Raw genomic sequence first — 17,816 nt, 5'->3', positions numbered from 1 at the left:
GCTCTCTCTCTCAGTGATCACACTGACCTGCATGTGTTCCATGGAAGAACTTTGACCGGTGTGAGATATCGCGACGAGATCCTTGATCGATATGTCCGCCCATATGCCGCTGCTATTGGTCCTGGATTTCTTCTGATGGACGACAATGCGCGACCGCACAGAGTTCGAGTTGCTGAAGAATATCTTGAAGGTCACGGTATGGAGGGGATGGAATGACCAGCTCATTTTCCAGTTCTGAATCCGATAAAGCATCTTTGGGAGATAGGTTGCTGCTTTAAGTCCTCTTCAATGGTCGCTAGATGAGCTGGAACAAGGATTACTCCTGTGTCTGGTTGTTTCTTTCCATTTCACTTACCGACAACTTAATTGACAGCATGGAACGTCGCTGCCGTAAATGTATTGCAGCTAGGAGTGGACACACTCCTTATTAGAACACATTTTTGTAATGTTACCACCCCATTTTTTCAAAAAAAAAAAAAAAAAAAAAAAAAATGTTATATACTGTTTCTCCAAGGCTGGATTTCTCTGCCAAGAGTGCAATTTTTTGTTGTAATTCATGTTTGTGTTGAACTTTAGAAACATTCTATATTGCATTCATTAACGACTTTATTAACTGCTTAGTTAACATGTCCTGTAAATTTCTTGTTTCTATGTTTCTTCATTCTCAAATTAGACACAAAAAGCATACTGTTCCTTAACTTTTGGTGGGCAGTGTACTTTTCAACCTTTTCTTTGTCAGCCCCATATGATTAGAACTTCAGGGTATAATATAAGATCATTGAAAAGAAGGCCCGTCAAATGGAATTCGAAATATCTGGGCTCAATGAGATTGTAAATAATTTGGCTTTGTTTTTGGTGGGTTAAATGCGTGCTAATGCAGTTAAGGAGGTTTAATATTTTTCAATCCTCGTATTTTATTTGAAAAAAAAAACTACACAGTTAATATAGTTTAAAATATAAAAGTTTTTTTTTATTTTCATACAACCAAAATAAATAAATAAATAAATAAATAAAATAAAATAAAATAAATAAATAACGAAGTCGGCAAAATTAAACAGTGAATTTTTTTTATTTGTCTTAAACATACAAATCACTTCTGTTTCAAATAAAGTAAAACTATTAATTTAATTCTTATTTACACAGGATTTAAGACTTGAACACTTTTCTTTTTCTGTACCAGAATAAAGCAAGATAATTACCGTTTATTTGCGGAAAACAAAACGCGTTACATATTGCTATTCAGCTAAAACTAAGCCACAATATTAATTTTTGGTACTATTCCGTTTTGAGGACCGTAAAAAATTGCAGCGAAAATATATGTGCAAAAGCGCCAAATCTAGCAAACGTACCCATTTAACAGCGCGCCAAATCTAGCGTACGCGCTGATTTCAGATTGCGTAAGTTTATATAGTTCTGTATTTCTTAAGACGCCATTGAAATACTAGTTTAATTTTTAAATCCTTTTTTGATTTTAAATCCTTTTTTGATTTTAAATCCTTTTTAATATCCTATGGATTTAACAATTTGGGAATTGCCCATGACGAAAAGTGGGCAATAGAATTTTGGGTAAAGTGCAGAATCACCCACTGTTTGACGTGTTTTTAAGAATTGCACATACTCGGTATCCATGTGCACATCGACCTATTTTCACTTAAAAAAAAAAAAAAAAATCCTAGAATTGCACAAAAATGGCACTGCGCACACCCTTGACTTTATTTATGTACACATCGACCTATTTTCACTTAAAAAGTGAAAGAAAATTGGCAAAAATCCAATTGTTTTTACCCTTGTAAAAAGCGGCAAACAAATAAGTGAGCGATTCTGCACTTTACCGAGAATATTCTCAAAGAAAAGGCATCATTCATTACAGAAAATTACGTTTGAACAACCAACGAGATGAAATTATGCTTTAGCAGTAAGTCGGTAACGAAATAGCGATGCAGGCATTCATTCAGTTATGTTTAGCAATTTTTATATAAATTATAAATAAATTATAATAATGATCTGAAACAGTTATTTACTCTTTTGCTTCCATTCAGTCACGTTTAGCCTTTTTCATATAAATTATAATAATAAAAAAGGATTATATAAAATTAACCTTTCATCTAAATTAAAACATCAATCTTAGATAGTTATTTACTATTACACTTCCTTTCTTGCCGCAATTATTTTTGGCAGTATTGGCATCAACAATAGTTTGACGATTTTTTACGGCCCTCGAAACCCAATAGTACCTAATTTTTTAATGAAGTAAAATAACAAAATTATTCATGGGACAGTTGCTCCATGATTAAGCAAGTTACAGCAAGCTTCTATACCAGCGAGTTATTTGCTTGCTCACTATTGCTTATACACTACATATTTGCCAAACTTTATCGACTATATGTCTTTATATACCAGTCTACAAACTGTACGCTTCCATTTAAATTCATTGAATAGCACTTTTAAAATTATCTTTTTATTCTATTTTAATCAAAAAGAAAACAACGTGAAAATTTAAAACAGGATTAATTTTATTTAGTCTTGAAAGAAAAAGCAATCCTCCTTCAGACGCAATGACAGAATCCTGAATCTAAACTCATCGATGTATTGAGGGGGGGGGGGTTAATTTTGAATGGCCACAGTCTCATTTAATACAGCAGTTACGGAATAGTTATGGGTACATTTTGTCCCTTTTACAACTTCATAAACTGCGACCACAAGGTTTGAAGTTGTAGAGAAATTACGATTTTTTGGAAGCCATAGAGATAAAAAATTAGGAACCGCCTTCGCCGGGAATCGAACCACGGACCTCTGGAATACCGACCCAGCGTGCTACCGTTACACCACGAAGGCACGCTGGAAAGCGAGAGAAATACCTTATATACTCCCCCTTTTAAGGGGCGAGTAGGGTTTTAGGGGACCTAGTCGCCAAATCCTGGGTGTGGAGAATCATCATCCACAACCCTTTTAGTTCGGGCGCCACTTGTAGAGTCATTAGGATTATTTGGAAGTCAGAGAGATGAAAAATTAGTAACCGCCTTCGCCGGGAATCGAAACACCGACCTCTGGAATACCGGCCCAGCGTGCTACCGTTACACCACGAAGGCACGCTGGAAAGCGGGAGAAATACCTTGTAAAGTTAGGGTCGTAAGGCAATCCGCTCACAACGCTTCCAATAAACTTGTGAATACTTAGATCAGAGGTCTACAAACTTTTTTGTACCGTAGACCACTTGCCAACCTTTTTATGTTTTTGTGGACCCCTTTCCCCTTTCTAGGGGTCGTTCCCAAACCAGTCGGGCAGTGTAATATTTGTACTCGAGGGTTTCAAAACACTTCGGTGAAAGCAAAATGTATAGAAAAGTCACGTTACAAAGGCGAAACTTACCTAATAGGGTAAACATTTACTTGAAAGGGACAGTGGTGAGGTGAAATTTTATGCTGGCTAAGTGGTTTGCCAATTCTAGGCTAATACTAAATTTTTAAAAATTCATCAACTTCAGACGTGTTTTTTGACAGCTGACACAGAGCTTTTCACTTTGATAGGGTTTACTGCAGAGGGGGAAACTTTAAAATAAAAAAAAAATGTAACATTTTTATTCATATAACTTTATTAATCAAAACGGCACAAAATGCAAATCTAGTAACATTCTTACATAAAATAAGTACACAAAAGAATCAGTGCTTTTAAAGGAAGGGATGAGCCTTACGCTTTAATAGAAAATTTTTAATATTTGGCTTCCAATTAGTCAGGCTTAACCTTAAATCTTCTCGACAAGTGATTTCTAAACTTTTTGGGTAAGGAGATTGACAAGCGCGCTGCTAACATTCCTTTCCACGAGGTGTGAAAATGGGAAAGGCTATCAAACTCTTTCTTGTGATAGTCCATAACGCAAGAAAAGTCACAGGTATGCCTCTCTGAAAACATAATTTCTGATAACCCTTCTTAAACTGCACCTTAAGTACTTCTTTAGTGCTTATTCCAGTCAGTTCTTCTGACTACGACATCCTAGACTGTTAAGACTACGAGATCCTAGACTAGACTGTTAATACGGCGTCCAAATTCTTTAATGTATGGATTGTTAATTCAGTGTGGTATTTCTATAGCCAAAACATCCTCAAAGCTGATTTTAAACTCTGTAGGAAGTGCATTAAAATACTGAAAGTAGATGAAACGTCATCATCTTGGCATTTTGTCTGTGACAAATTGGGAAACTGGGAAAATTTCCACCATCCAATGTTTTGATTCATTAGGTTAATTCTGGCAAGAACCACCCAACCGGTAAAGTGGTTAGCATCGCTGACTGCCGTGATCCCGGAGAAGGCATGGACGTTTGTAAATGTATAGTGTCGGTGCGGCTTTCTAAATATGCGGCAAGCCGAAGTACTCTCGTGTTTTGAAGATGGATGTGGTTTGGTGGAAGGAAGAGAGGGGTAGGAGTCCCTCGGATCCGTCTCCCCAGGGGTACTCTCCATCAAAATTGGGGACGGAACTGGGCCAAATCGCACTGTCATCTGTTAGGTGCTCATGACTGTTGTCAACGACAGGCGTAATCTAGCCCTCCTTGCCACGAGGAATTTTGTGAACTTGGGCTGACTATGTCAGACAAGTGAGCATAAGCAGCAACAACAGTTCTGGCAAGAAAAGCTGCTAATGGAGTTGGTTTTTATTAAATTTACATTGCATTCTTGTAACTGGAAGCTAATCTCATTAAATTCAGTACACAAATCTGTAAAAAAAAAAAAGCAATGTCTAATTTTCTATTTGATAAAACTGTTCTTAAAATTGGGGGTCTTTAACATCCCCAAACCCTTAAAACAGTCTCAAAAAGTAGGAAATAAAATCTTGTCAATCTTATAAAAACTTGCCTTAATTGATGAAAGTTCTCATTATTTCCTTTACTCGGCTGCACAAATAACCTAGAATTCAAAGCGTTGCGCCGCAGTTTATTTACTGCTTTTAGGACAAATTAAAGAGATTGCTGCAATCTGCGACCATTCTTGGCAACTAAATGTTGGATGACCACAGTAAATTGAAAATACCGGGCTGCATTTTGTTTTAAATGGCTTTTAAAATCCCCATAGCTGTCAAAGAAGGCAGGTGCTCCATCTATTGCTGTTGACATTATATTTGGTAAAAGATTGCTTTCTCCATGAAATAATCTCTCAGAACACTGAATATTGATTTACCTTTAGTTCCTGTTGTTAAAATTCTCGGGAAGAAATGTTCTTTATGGATTTCATGGTCCATAACTTAGCGAATACATGCCAATAATAGTGCTTCTTACCAAGTAAAGTAGACTCGTCCAACTGTATGGAGAAATGGGTCGTTTGCAGAAATAAGAAGCTTTCAACATCATCACTCGTTTCATCAACACGAACTGCGTTGTTAATACTTGTAAGGAATTCCTTTGAGCATATCGTATGCAGGTTTGCGTGGTTTTTAAAACCTCTTCAATGCCAGTAAAAATTAGGTGTTCTATAGTAAGCGGATTTCCCGATTTTGCAATAAGTAGCGAAGACGCCTGGAAACCGTCATCATTTCTCTCGACATCGAAGCGAACACACTGTCCCCTGTGAGTCTCTTCTGAATTTTATCTTTCAGTGTTTGAAAGTATTTCAAATCTTAAGTTGCTTTATCAGGGTGACGCCTTCTCAGATGATCCTCCAGTTTGGATGATTTCATACACTCATTACTTAAAACTTTGTTGCATTAAAGGCATATGGGCAGGTGTTTGTGCGATAATGATGGAATGAAATCGAACTCCAAGTAATCAATACTATACTGCCTACATTTCATTTTAGATTTGATCATGTTTAGTAGCAGTTATTTCTGTACATAGAACATAGCAATTCAAAACTGATTCCTATTGCAAAACCTTAATTTAATCTTGAGTTGTATATTGGGTGCTTTTTAAGTTGGGACATTATTTTTACCAAGTTGTAGTACTTACTAAATAAAGTTATTCTACAAAATTAATCTCATACAAAAATGTTAAAAAATTTAAAAATCCCACTTTATGTCTTAATCCGTCCACCACAAAATGTCTTATCCGTTCAAAAGAAAACGTAACAACTTACTCGATTTGAAATTGTGTTATACACGTTAAATTGCAAAATACTGTATTGGGTTTTGAAGATGGATGTGTCGTTCACCAAAAAATGTAAGCAATTCACGGAATTACCTTTGTTGTTATTTTTAGACGTTCCCAATTTAAATATTGGAAACTATTCGATATTGCAAACATGACTGCCGTTTCTACGTAGTCGGAGGAGTTACGAAAATATATTTTATTAAAAAATTTTATTAAACAAAAACTTATTTACTTCTCTCAAAGTTCTTAAAAGATGACTTTGATTCCCTTTAACTTATTTGTACCTAACTGCCTATTTATATTTTTGAAAATATTTGATTATCTTTTTTCTTCTTAAAATTCAGAAAACAAATGCAGTATTTGTCTCTGATACTCTTATTTATAACTGAAGAATTAAATAAGTTCGTGCAAGCACAAGTGGTACAAGTTTGTTCCGTTCTTGCAAAGTTCTAATACATTTTGGACAAGCGTTGCTACTGCATATATAGGCTCAACGCGTTGCAACTGGTATCAAATGTGCAAGTTTTTAGGAGCACGAAGCGAATAGGTACCTACTTACACAAGTTTATGAAACATACTTAATTAATATTTTATTTATATGTCAGTTATGTAAGTATTATTGTAAGTACATAGGTAAAATCTGTGTTAAGTGTATTATGACATTTACAAGAACCCTTAAATTTTAGTGATAGCCTGCTTAAATGGGATCCAGTCTTGTGGACCCTTCTTTATATCTTATGCACTCCCAATTAATTCTTTCGTTGACATGGACCCATTTGAGTTCGGAGTAGATCCCTTGGGGTTCATACAGACCACTTTGGGAATTTATGATTTAGATCAATGATATACACTGTCTCAAATACTTCTTGAAGCTGTTCAAAGACTTCAGAAATAAGACTATCACGCGCTGCAGTTTTCATAACATAAATTGGTACTATTTGAAGATGACTAGCTTGAGGTTCAAAGTCAGTAGTTACCCTAACTCTGCTCAATGAAAATTTTTTCAATGAAAATGATCCCTATAATAGTAGGTTCATAAATGACATACCGAAAAGTAATCCTCTGTGTTTGCAGGGAAAAGTGAATTGTAGAGGTGATTTTTTATTACCTCAATAGTAATAAATTTACTTATTGATGATACCTTGCAGATAGATGTATGCAAGGTCACTAAACGATGCGTGATTCTTATCCGAGGGATTTATTATATAATTATTCAACTACCTGGTTTGCAAACTCTAATCTTAGCTCCATATCTCATTCCTTCATGGAATAACAAGGTTCAATTTTATAAAGAAACGAATGGAATTCGTTATTCTGTGATGAGACCGTAAAGGCATCCACAGTTCTCTTGTTGCTTGTCGCATGTATGTACTGGTCTGTTCCTCATGGTGCTTACTTTTTTAACATTATCAAGGTTTTCATTGAGGATTTCCGATCTGGATGCGTTTAAACAGACATCCTGCACTGATCTTGTCATTTCAAAGAATTTTCTAAACCTGTAAATAATAATATATGAACAACAATCACAACAATAATAGTAATAAAAGAAGTTTAACAATGCATTATGAAATAGCTACTTTTTTAACTATCATCTTACTACAATATCGAACTTTGAAATTATTTCCGATAAAAAGTCTTTGCATTGTATATCTATATAAGAAGTCCTCGCTCTGAAGATAAATACTATGCTATAATCTTCGAATAACACAGCAGGAATGACTGAATTCCTGAACAAGATAAATGCACTGTTCCGACAACTCCATGCCAACGAGTCTGTTTCTAAGACAATGCAGAACTACTAACACCAATTACAAATTTTATACATAAATACAATGTAGTAATGAGATCAACCCATAATGATGTGAAGAATTATAGAAACAACGCTTTATAATAGCATTTTGTCACATTCTTTGCATTAAATGACTGCTTTTTGGTTTAGTTTGTTTTACTATGGCAAAGCATGCGAGGGCTATATGCCTAAGGAAGGGATTCTACTTGGATGACTTTCTAAGAGAAATTGGTTCATATCCACGTTACATATGGGAAAAATTACGAAAACTTCGCCAGCCTATTCGCCTGGGACCGAACTCAGGTCTAATTACCAGCGTCCAACGATCGCTCGGCCGCTGGAGCCATACATTAAATGCCTGAAATATAAAACAAAGTTTTGATTCTCATCTGAACGAGTTCTTTACTTTTTAGGTCTTAGACACAGCACTCCTTCAAAGATTTTTATTACTCACTTTCCTTATTATTACTTATTATTATTATTTTTACTTATTATATTATTTATATTCAAATGGCGGGTTGTCACCTTACACAAGGTCACGAAAGAAAAACGCCAGGTTGCTGACAAACTACATAAAATTACTAACCTTACATATTACAGTAACATAAAACTATATTATAGTCTGCCAATAGATGGCATAGAGATTCTGAAATTTTAATATCTTTATAGGAGTCACATGTGTGATGTGGATTTGGTTTTCTTGGGATGGGCTAAAACCGTTGGTTGCTGTTGTTGTCTTATGTTCGGCTGCGCGCGCCGCCAGCTGACGTCACTTTGTTTCGCAATAGCGGACCGTGCCACCAGCTGACACCACACATTGCTTTACCTTCAGTTCTGTAAAGTTCGAGTACTTTGTAGTAGCGACTTTAGCTTTATGAAATAGTTGTTTTAATAAAGTTGATTGTTTTAATAACGTGGAGTCATGTCTTGTAAGAACTAACACCCAGTCACATCCACGATGCTTACACTGTATACTTCTTAGACTCCGTTCAGACGGGGGTATAATTGTAATAACCGGTTTAAGCCGAGCTTCCTTCCTAGGTAACCAGACCTTGCTACGTCACAACTGGTTTAGGGGTTTTGGCATAAAGTTCGAAGTTTCCAACTTTACGCCATGATATAAGAGTCAACCAATCAGAGCGAACGCGCAAAACATGAACTGGAGAACAGAGCTGGAAAGCTGTAGACACATCTCCCGCATACGCAAAGTTATCTTCTCTAATTAGCTACTGCTTATACCCTGTCTTGCAGGTGTGAACGCAACTCCCGCGTTTCATACCTTATGACTAAACCTCTATGACATTTATGCCACCATCTGAACGTAGCTTTAGGTTTATCTGGCCATTTCCGATTATTGCATGTTTATTAGATCTTTTCAATAGTTTAGTAAGTGTCCATCCTTTTTGCTATATTGATTATCCCTCATTTTTAAATCAAGGTCTGTGACTGCGTTTTCCATGAAAGGACATGGAAGAAATTGACTGACCTCAACCTAGAGAAACTCCAATAGGAAACGTTGGCTCGACGATTACGAGCTTTCTAAAATTTGAAGTTACTACCCGACCTTTGTTCTGAAGAAGAAAGGTCACCAAATTCAAGATATAACCATTCGAAATTTTGTGCAGATTCTTCTGTGACGAATAGACGCTGAGGGTAATAACAAAAGATGGACCGAAGTCCTAATAGATATGTATGATTCAATGTTTACGTTATCAACTGCCATGGTACTTTTGGCAAGACTTTGGTAGAAAATCTGAGGTGGAGAATATAGTTCTCATTTCTTACTGAATACATTTTAAATCTTCCTCAGAAGGGCTTTGCCTATCACTATCTCAACCTGATGGAAAGCATCTTCGAAAACACTTTTCGAAGCCTTTTTAGGCTGTTATCACACATCCATTCGTTTCGGGCGAGCAACTGTTTCAATTTTCCCCATTCCTTTATCACTAAAAGAAAGGCAAGACAGCTAGAAAACCACGTTTCGGAAACAAATTAAAAAGTTCGGCAGATTTTTTAAAAGATTGTGCTAATTTAGCAAACACTCATTACTTTTTACAGCTGATAGCTCAGTTACTGCTTGAGCTATTACCAGTGGCCGAGCGTTAAAGGACTGCTGAATGCTGGCAGTTCGTCCTGGGTTCGAATCCAGGAAAAAAAGGGGTAGCTGCATTGATGGTTTTCAAGATTTCTTCGCTTATGTAACGCGAATATGAGTTAATTCCCCTTAGAAAGCGTTTTACGAGGACTTCTCTTCCTTTAGGTAGATGTTCACCAGCGGGCGAGTTGTAAGTGATCGAGCGTTGGTAGTTCCAACCTGGATTCGATTCCAGGTGAAGAGACTGGCTGCATGGGCGTTTTCGTGGTTTTACCCATGTGTAACTTGTATACGAGACAGTTTCCCTTAGAAAATCTTCCATGAAGACATTCCTTTCCTTAGCTAGATAGCCATACTGTACTTTGCCGTAATCAGTCAAACTAAAATCATTTAGATAGATAGCCCTATGTGCTGCACCCTATTCAAATAACGAAGTCAGACTACTCGAATTATTTACAAATATCCAATGGTTGTCTACGCAGAACTGAGTAGTCTCACAAACTACCGTATGTTCACGAATACCACGCTCCACCGGATAAGACGCGCACCGGATTTTTTCGATGCACGAAAAGTGAAAAAAATGTCCGCAAATATGGTGCGAATCTTTTCATTAAAGCCACTGAAAGCTTAATTTACAGAAAAAATCTTTTTTCTGGATTACGTGCATAAAGAAACAAAGAAATATGACACCGATCGACGGTTACCGGAAATGAAATCTGAGCTACCACCTGCAGCTTTTGCAGGTCCTGCCTAAGTATTTAGCAACCACGGAATTTAATTCTACATCAGAAATAAAAAAACAGCTAAGTATGTTATATGAAATTTTAGTCTTTAAACAATAGCTTCAGTCGGCAAAAATCACTGCATTAAATATGGATGGATTTAATAACCCCGAGTGATCCTTTACAATCTATCGGTAATCTAACAAAGGCAGATAACATACCACGCTATGGCACTTCTTCCCCCTTTTTCAGTCTGTAAACACACTGTAGATTGTCAATCTTCCTCACCTTCTGAGCTGCTGTCATCACTGATGATTTCCGAACTGCAGAGTATTCTCTTCTTCCTTATCAGCTGAGCTCCAGTGCTGCTGCCAATGTTATGAGTAAGAAGCCAAGTTTCGGCAAAAATAATTCAGAGAATAACAGTTTGGTGAATTACCGGTATATCCTCTAAATATTCCTGTTCAGGATTTGTTATTTGAGAGGGTACAATGGCATCATATAAAGTTATACTTCCTGGGGATACCGTAGCTTCAAAAAGAAATAATTTATGCCGAAAAACTTGCGTTTACCTGGCGTTTATTGCTTTGTTTTCCGTAAGCCACGCATCTTTATTTTTCGGATTAAAATTATCAAAAAATCCTGCGCGTGGTATTCGTGAACATACGGTAATTAAACTTTAAAATACCCAGCTTTTGCTGAAACAAAAACGTAAAATATTTTTAAAAAATGCAAAAGAGCGAATTGGATAATGCAAAACCGATAGTAAATAATAAACCAAATGCACATAACGCAAATAATAAATGTATAAAATAACAAACAAATGTGCATTAGAAAAAAGAGTACTCCTATTACGCATGTATCCCCCTTACACGCATGTACCGTATACCCTTACCCTAATACGCTTGCATCAGTTGCTCACTAGAGGGCACCACCTGGTCTTGCGCCTTAAGTCGGTTTTCCAGAGAAACTTCTAATCGATTCTGCTGTTTTCTGCTCTGGCTACTTCTGCATGCTGTTTGCACTTATAGTGATATTATATATTTAACCACGTACACCGGGCTTATAATTAAATTCCTTTTAGCTATGTAGAGAAAATATGAGCAGTATTCATTAAAATGCTGTTTAGCGATTAATGTTATTACTGAAAAGTGAAGGGTTTGCATCAATTAAGCAGGATGGCTCTAGATGCACAACACAGTTCATTTCCCGCTTCCCATCATATTACATTGATACCCAATAATTTTGCACGTGTTTATTTCTGCGTGGAATAATTTCTATATATGCAAATAATTTTTTAAAACACTTCTTTTAATTATTTATTGAAATGGAGTTGAATCTATTAAAACCATAATTCATAATTAACATCATCATTACCAAATGGACTTAATACAATAGTTAAATAGGATGGTCTTGGAAGTATACAGCCTTTTGTTTTAATTGTCGACAGCGATTTGCAGGGATATTTGCTTAGCAGTGTGCACGTTTATTTCTACCTGAAGCAGTGGAAGAGATCTGTTGATGATAACAGAAATCGTTTAGAAAGAAAGCTATTGAAGTATCTGTCTTCAACGGTTAAATACCGGTAATGTAAACAACAAAACGTTTTTAGTTTCCAAAGGATTTTTTTCATCTTTTACATAGCCTTGAATCAAGAAAATATTTTCAAGAAGTTTCACCTTGCGAAACATTGCAGTCTATCCTTTGAATCAAAGTTTTTATAATTAAATCACAATCTTAATAAAAGTAAGTCTAAATACACAAATTCTTTATGATTTCTTTATATTAAATTATACACATATACCTTTTTATCAAATGCAAAACACTGTCACTATTTTTAACTATTTATTCTTCTGAAAGATACGAATATCTTTTTCCTTTTTACTTGCTGTCAAACTGCTTCTCAAAGTTTCGGCCTTTAGGAAACATTAAATTAAATTTTTAATCCTAAACTGTGTTTTATTTAGAGGTATAAATACATATCATGTGGTTTGGATATTGCTTCAAACTATACAGCCAGGACTTTAAAATTAACAGACATTACATAAGAAGTTATTTAACTGGAAACCTGATTTCTGAGATTTAGAACATGAAATTCTAAGTAAGAAACACTACGGATTACGAAGTAATAGACAAAATCCTTGACTCATCAATCCTGACAATGAATTAGATAATACATCTGAAAATGAATTCACATATGTTTCGTCAAATAATTAATCTGGGTGAAAGGAAATTAAAATCTTGACTATATTTGAATCCAAAGTTTACACCTAATCTGATGCAATAAAGCTTGTTTACCAAGATGCAAATGTTTAATATAAAAATACTCAAAATTTAATCTCGTGAATGCATGATGTTTTGGCCTTATATAAGGAAAATTTTTATTGTAATTTAGATTTGTTATTTGTAAGTCTGCCTCATTTTCGAAGAAGCCCTTTTCTAAAAATGGGCATAAAAAGTGTAACTTATTTTTCAAAGAAAAACAATTTTTATTTTTCAAGGAGTTAATATCCTTGTCAAAGTTGTATGATTGTATATATCTTATATGATGATTTTCTTAGCGTCATCCTATTCCTTAATAGTCAGAGAATTTATTAATTTTTTCTCTTTATAATAGTCTATAAATCTGCAAACAAAACGTAATACACGTATAATACGAACACAGTTATTATTAATATTAAGAATATGATCTGAAACAAGGGAATTTTAGTTTGCACTTAGATTGTTCTTAACGTATTCCACATTAGCCATATCAGATAAAATTAACTGACAAGGGTTCAGTTCTTCTTTAGTTAAGAACGTTGGTCCATACCAACATAAATCATTATGAAGAAGATCCATAAATTCCGCTCCACGGGATATCAAATCATCTGGATTATTCTGAGGGCTAACAGGGTACCACTGATGAATAGCAGTCATACGGCGAAAAGACACTTTCTTAGTAACAAATGTTTTTAGTTGATAGGCTTCTTCTTAATCTATGTTAACACTATTGAAGAATCAGTGAAATAATACACTTTGTCTATAGGTAGTTGAGCGGCCTCTAATATTCTTTTCATTAGTTTTACCAAGAGGACTGCACTACAAAATTCCATGAAAGGAATATTAATTGACTTCAAATGTGAAGCACTACCAAGAGGACTGCACAACAAAATTCCATGCAAGGAATGATAATTGACTTCAAATGTGAAGCACTGGAGCTGTTGCAGAACATTCAATTGCAGGTCGACGTCTCTTGTCGTATCGGGTCTTCATCTTCTCCGTTGCCAGGTTGACTCGCTGTCGTGCATAACTGTGCATCACTTCAAACCGTGCCTGGAGATCTCGAATGTACTCCTCAGACGATGAAGGCGCATCCGGAGGCCAACCAAATAAAATCTCAAGGCAGACGAAGATCACAACGGAAGAATATCTGGTATGGGGAACAGACTGTAGTCTTGTGGACAGTAGTGTGATAGGCCAGTAAGAAAAGAGGTAACTTCTGGTCCCAGTCCTGTTGGTTTCTGAAAACCATCAGTGAGAGGTTATTAAGGAATGTTCGATTAAACCTCTCTGCCATGCCGTCTGACACTGGATGTTGTTATCTTTTCCATGTAGTAATTCATAGAAGAATGGTTGCCACAGCGTCAAGGAGGTTGGACTTCTACTTCAACGCCAATTTTGAAGGACAGCACCCCCAGGAGTGTGGTCCGAGGGTTTCCCACTCCTCTCCCCTACCACCAAACCACATAAGAGGACTTTCAACTCGCAATATGTTTAGAGTGTCCCCTGCCGCGCAGACACTATACATTTACAAACGTCCATGCCTTCTCCGGGATTCGAACCCGGGCGCTTAGGTACCGCAGTAGGTTGCCTTAACCGCCATACCGTCTGGGCGGCGACTATGGATGTAAAGGTGTCGTTTGGGTTTTGCCCATGCCGAGTAGTTTACATAATTCTTTATAGCCAAGGTAAAACTTCTTCCTTGATCGGAATGTAACTAAAGACGCACTCCGAACCTGGAAATCCAATGTTGTATCATTATCTCTGCTACACTTGACAGTCTTTTGATCAGGGATACAATACGCTTCAGGCTACTTTGTAAAGTAATCAGTGACAAAAGAGGATGTATTTGTTCCAACCAGGAGTTCGTGGCAGAAGCCCCAGGACATCAAAGGCGTTGTGCTCAAAACGCGCTGCTACATTGTCACGTTGCAGCTTCCCACGGCTGCGTTTCTTCGGTGTTTTTCGTTCCGCGTATGTAACGGAAGATCGTCACATTCATAATCCCTTATATTACTCCAACAAAAGCGCTCTCGAACTCTATGCAAAATCTTCGTTATTCTCAAGTAGCCTCCTGTCGGACTGATGTGTTGTTCTTTAAGGACGTCCGGGATCCAGGATCATGGAGGTATCAGTTGCCATCAGAATGCCTTTCCATCATCTAATTAGAAATTCTGGTATAAGACGTGGTTTCGAATATGGAGTTTTCCCCAAAGAGCCCAATATTGTTTTGTTGTAGTGCTGTAAATCGAAATGTCCTACCAGGTATGTTTTCCATTTGAAATCTTTATTAAGTCAATTATGAATTTGATGTCGTCTTCTTCCAACTGATCTTTCCTGAGTTCTTCGTTATTCCACGGATCTTTATCAGCCAATGTTGAAGTTGATGTGTGACCGGATTAACCAGCTCGTATTTCGCTTCGACCCTGGAACATTATCGGCAGCTTTCTGGGCAGGTACTTCTGACGGATTGTGATGTCATTTTCCTTTAATCTTTGTATCCATCTGGCTCTTTGGCTTTCGAGATTGGGAACATTTAAAAGCCAGGTCAACGATGCATGATCTGTGCGGAGCAGGAATTTAGCTTGGCGCTATCTCGCTAATTTACCTCAGTGCTTAATAGACTTGCCCCTGTAACTTATTTCTCCGGTCGAACTTCACGCTCTTGAGCCCTTGCGTGTTACATATTACAAGAGAACTACAATTTTACTAAAATAACTAAGTGAATTTTAGATCATTCAACATTATATATATATATATAATTTGTAGCAATATGTTCTACTATGCTAAACTAAATGTGTGTACTGTATGAAGAAACATAAGCAACTTTATTAACTCTAATTGCTAACAATGCACTACTACATGTTCTGGCATGTTGCCAACTGAATCCAGTGGCTAAGTGAGTATGTTCTCTTTCTACAGTAGGCGATGCTGTGTTGTAATGTAATACTATTAGACATCCTTCCGCACTAAAGCGATTTCCAGAATTTCTTGTATTCTGACTTGATTTTTCAAACATAAAATTTTCTTCAATTATATTTAACTTTGCATTTTAAGTTACTGTGCCTTTCACAGCCAAAATATATCTCTTTCGCTTGTTTATGTTTGTTTCTTTTTTTCTTGTACTTCATTCACTACTTTGTAGTTTTGTTGAAAGTTTTGATTTGGTTTATTTGATTACGCCAAAGCATATGAGGACATATGTCTGTTTTGTTGCAAGAATTAATTACATTGGTGACTGTCTAAATTTTGAAAACTGAGTTTTTAGAAATTTTATTTGTCACCATATAGCGCTGTATCGTTAAATTTAGTTATTTTTTACGATAGAATTGATTACATTGGTGACTGTCTAAATTTTGAAAACTGAGTTTTTAGAAATTTTATTTGTCACCATATAGCGCTGTATCGTTAAATTTCGTTATTTTTTACAATATTCTAACCGTTTATGTATAGAATATTAGCAGTGATTTATGATTATGTATTTATAGATGAGTAAATTCGTGTATATTTTTTTTCAGAAAAATTAAGATTGAAGGTTAGAAGACCTCCCTTGATAGCGTAAATTTTCTGACGGTCCTGTTATTTTTTAATGTAACTATGCTTCTTTTTGTCCACTTCCAACATATGGGACCCACCAGCGGCCGAGCGGTAAAGTCGCTGAACACTGGTAGTTCGGTCCGAGGTTCGAATCCCGCGAATGGCTGTATGGGTGTTTTCGTGGTTTTCCCCATGTAACTATAGTTACATGGGGTTATGTATAGTGTATACGAGCCAGTGTCCCTTAGAAAGGTCTCCACGAAGGCATCCCTCCCCTTAGGCAGATAGCCCTCGAAGCTTTGTCGTAATTAAATAACCTATCTATCTATCTATCTATCCAGCATATGTATTAATTACATCTTAATATAATACACTTTAAAATGACTACAATTTCTTGCTTCTTGTAATATAAGTATAGTGTATGTAGAAATTCTAGTGATATAAATATAAATATAATGAAAATTATCATAAAGTATTTTTCTACGTTTTAAAGGACATTTATGATACATTTACAGTTCCATTGGTTTCAGTTTTGTACTTTTCAAAGAGTAAATAAGTTAAAACAATTAATTAATTATTTATATTTGAGTTTTTATGGAACATGGAATTTTCGGATTAAAACAATTAATTAATTATTTATTTTTGAGTTTTTATGGAACATGGAATTTTCGGAAGGTCATGTGCTGGTTATGCCAGATTTTTCTTCTCTTTTTTACTGTAACTATTTTAAGGCTGGCTGCACCAGCGCTTAGTTACTTGAAAAGTGAAACGTTAATAAAAGTTATTCAGTGCAAAAGAGAGGTTCGTGAATAATAGCCCTTCTGAATTAAAAATTGTATGGTAACAATTAACACTGTAGGAATGCTTTTAAAAAAATATTGTGATTTTGCTGCTGAATTTCATGTGGCGTAATTGCGAAGAAAGTGATGTTTAATTTAAAAAAAAAAAAAAAAAATGTTAGAAAGGAAATAAAAGTTGTCGCAGCAGGAGTGAGTCCAAGAGCAGACAGATAAACTGCGAGCTCAAAGAGAGCATAAAAAATCTTAACAAATCCATTGCTGTGATGTTAAAATCCGAATTCTTTCAAATTTTCTTATCATTTCTTTTTAAATTAAATTTTTTAATGGAAATAGACAAATTATAGATCAATTTAATTATCTGATGATTTTTAATTCGAAAAGCGCTGTAGTAAGCATAATCAAAGTTGTGAGATTTAATCTTGGCAAATCAAGACGGAAATCTCAGTTTCTCATATAAAACTTTAACTTCAGAAAATTCATTAAAACAGATATCTGAGGTTAATCCTCTTTTGTTATACATTGAACCCAACGAACA

At 35.8% G+C, this 17,816-nt stretch overlaps 1 long non-coding RNA gene across 2 annotated transcripts in view; it reads right to left on the bottom strand.

The window, feature by feature from the left end:
- Positions 1 to 979: 979 nt before the first annotated feature.
- Positions 980 to 17,816, bottom strand: part of LOC118197635 (uncharacterized) — a 108,169-nt gene continuing 91,332 nt past the window's right edge. For both annotated transcript variants that reach the window (XR_015038358.1, XR_004759630.2), the window contains one exon: positions 980 to 7,572. This is a non-coding gene — a long non-coding RNA (uncharacterized LOC118197635). The remainder of the gene's footprint in view (positions 7,573 to 17,816) is intronic.

The sequence above is a fragment of the Stegodyphus dumicola genome, chromosome X1 (genome assembly GCF_044657685.1).
Source record: "Stegodyphus dumicola isolate Sdum_Otavi_A_Nest chromosome X1, ASM4465768v1".
Classification (NCBI taxonomy): domain Eukaryota; kingdom Metazoa; phylum Arthropoda; class Arachnida; order Araneae; family Eresidae; genus Stegodyphus; species Stegodyphus dumicola.
Note: the sequence above shows the minus strand (reverse complement) of the source record. Positions and strands in the feature narration are given on the sequence as shown.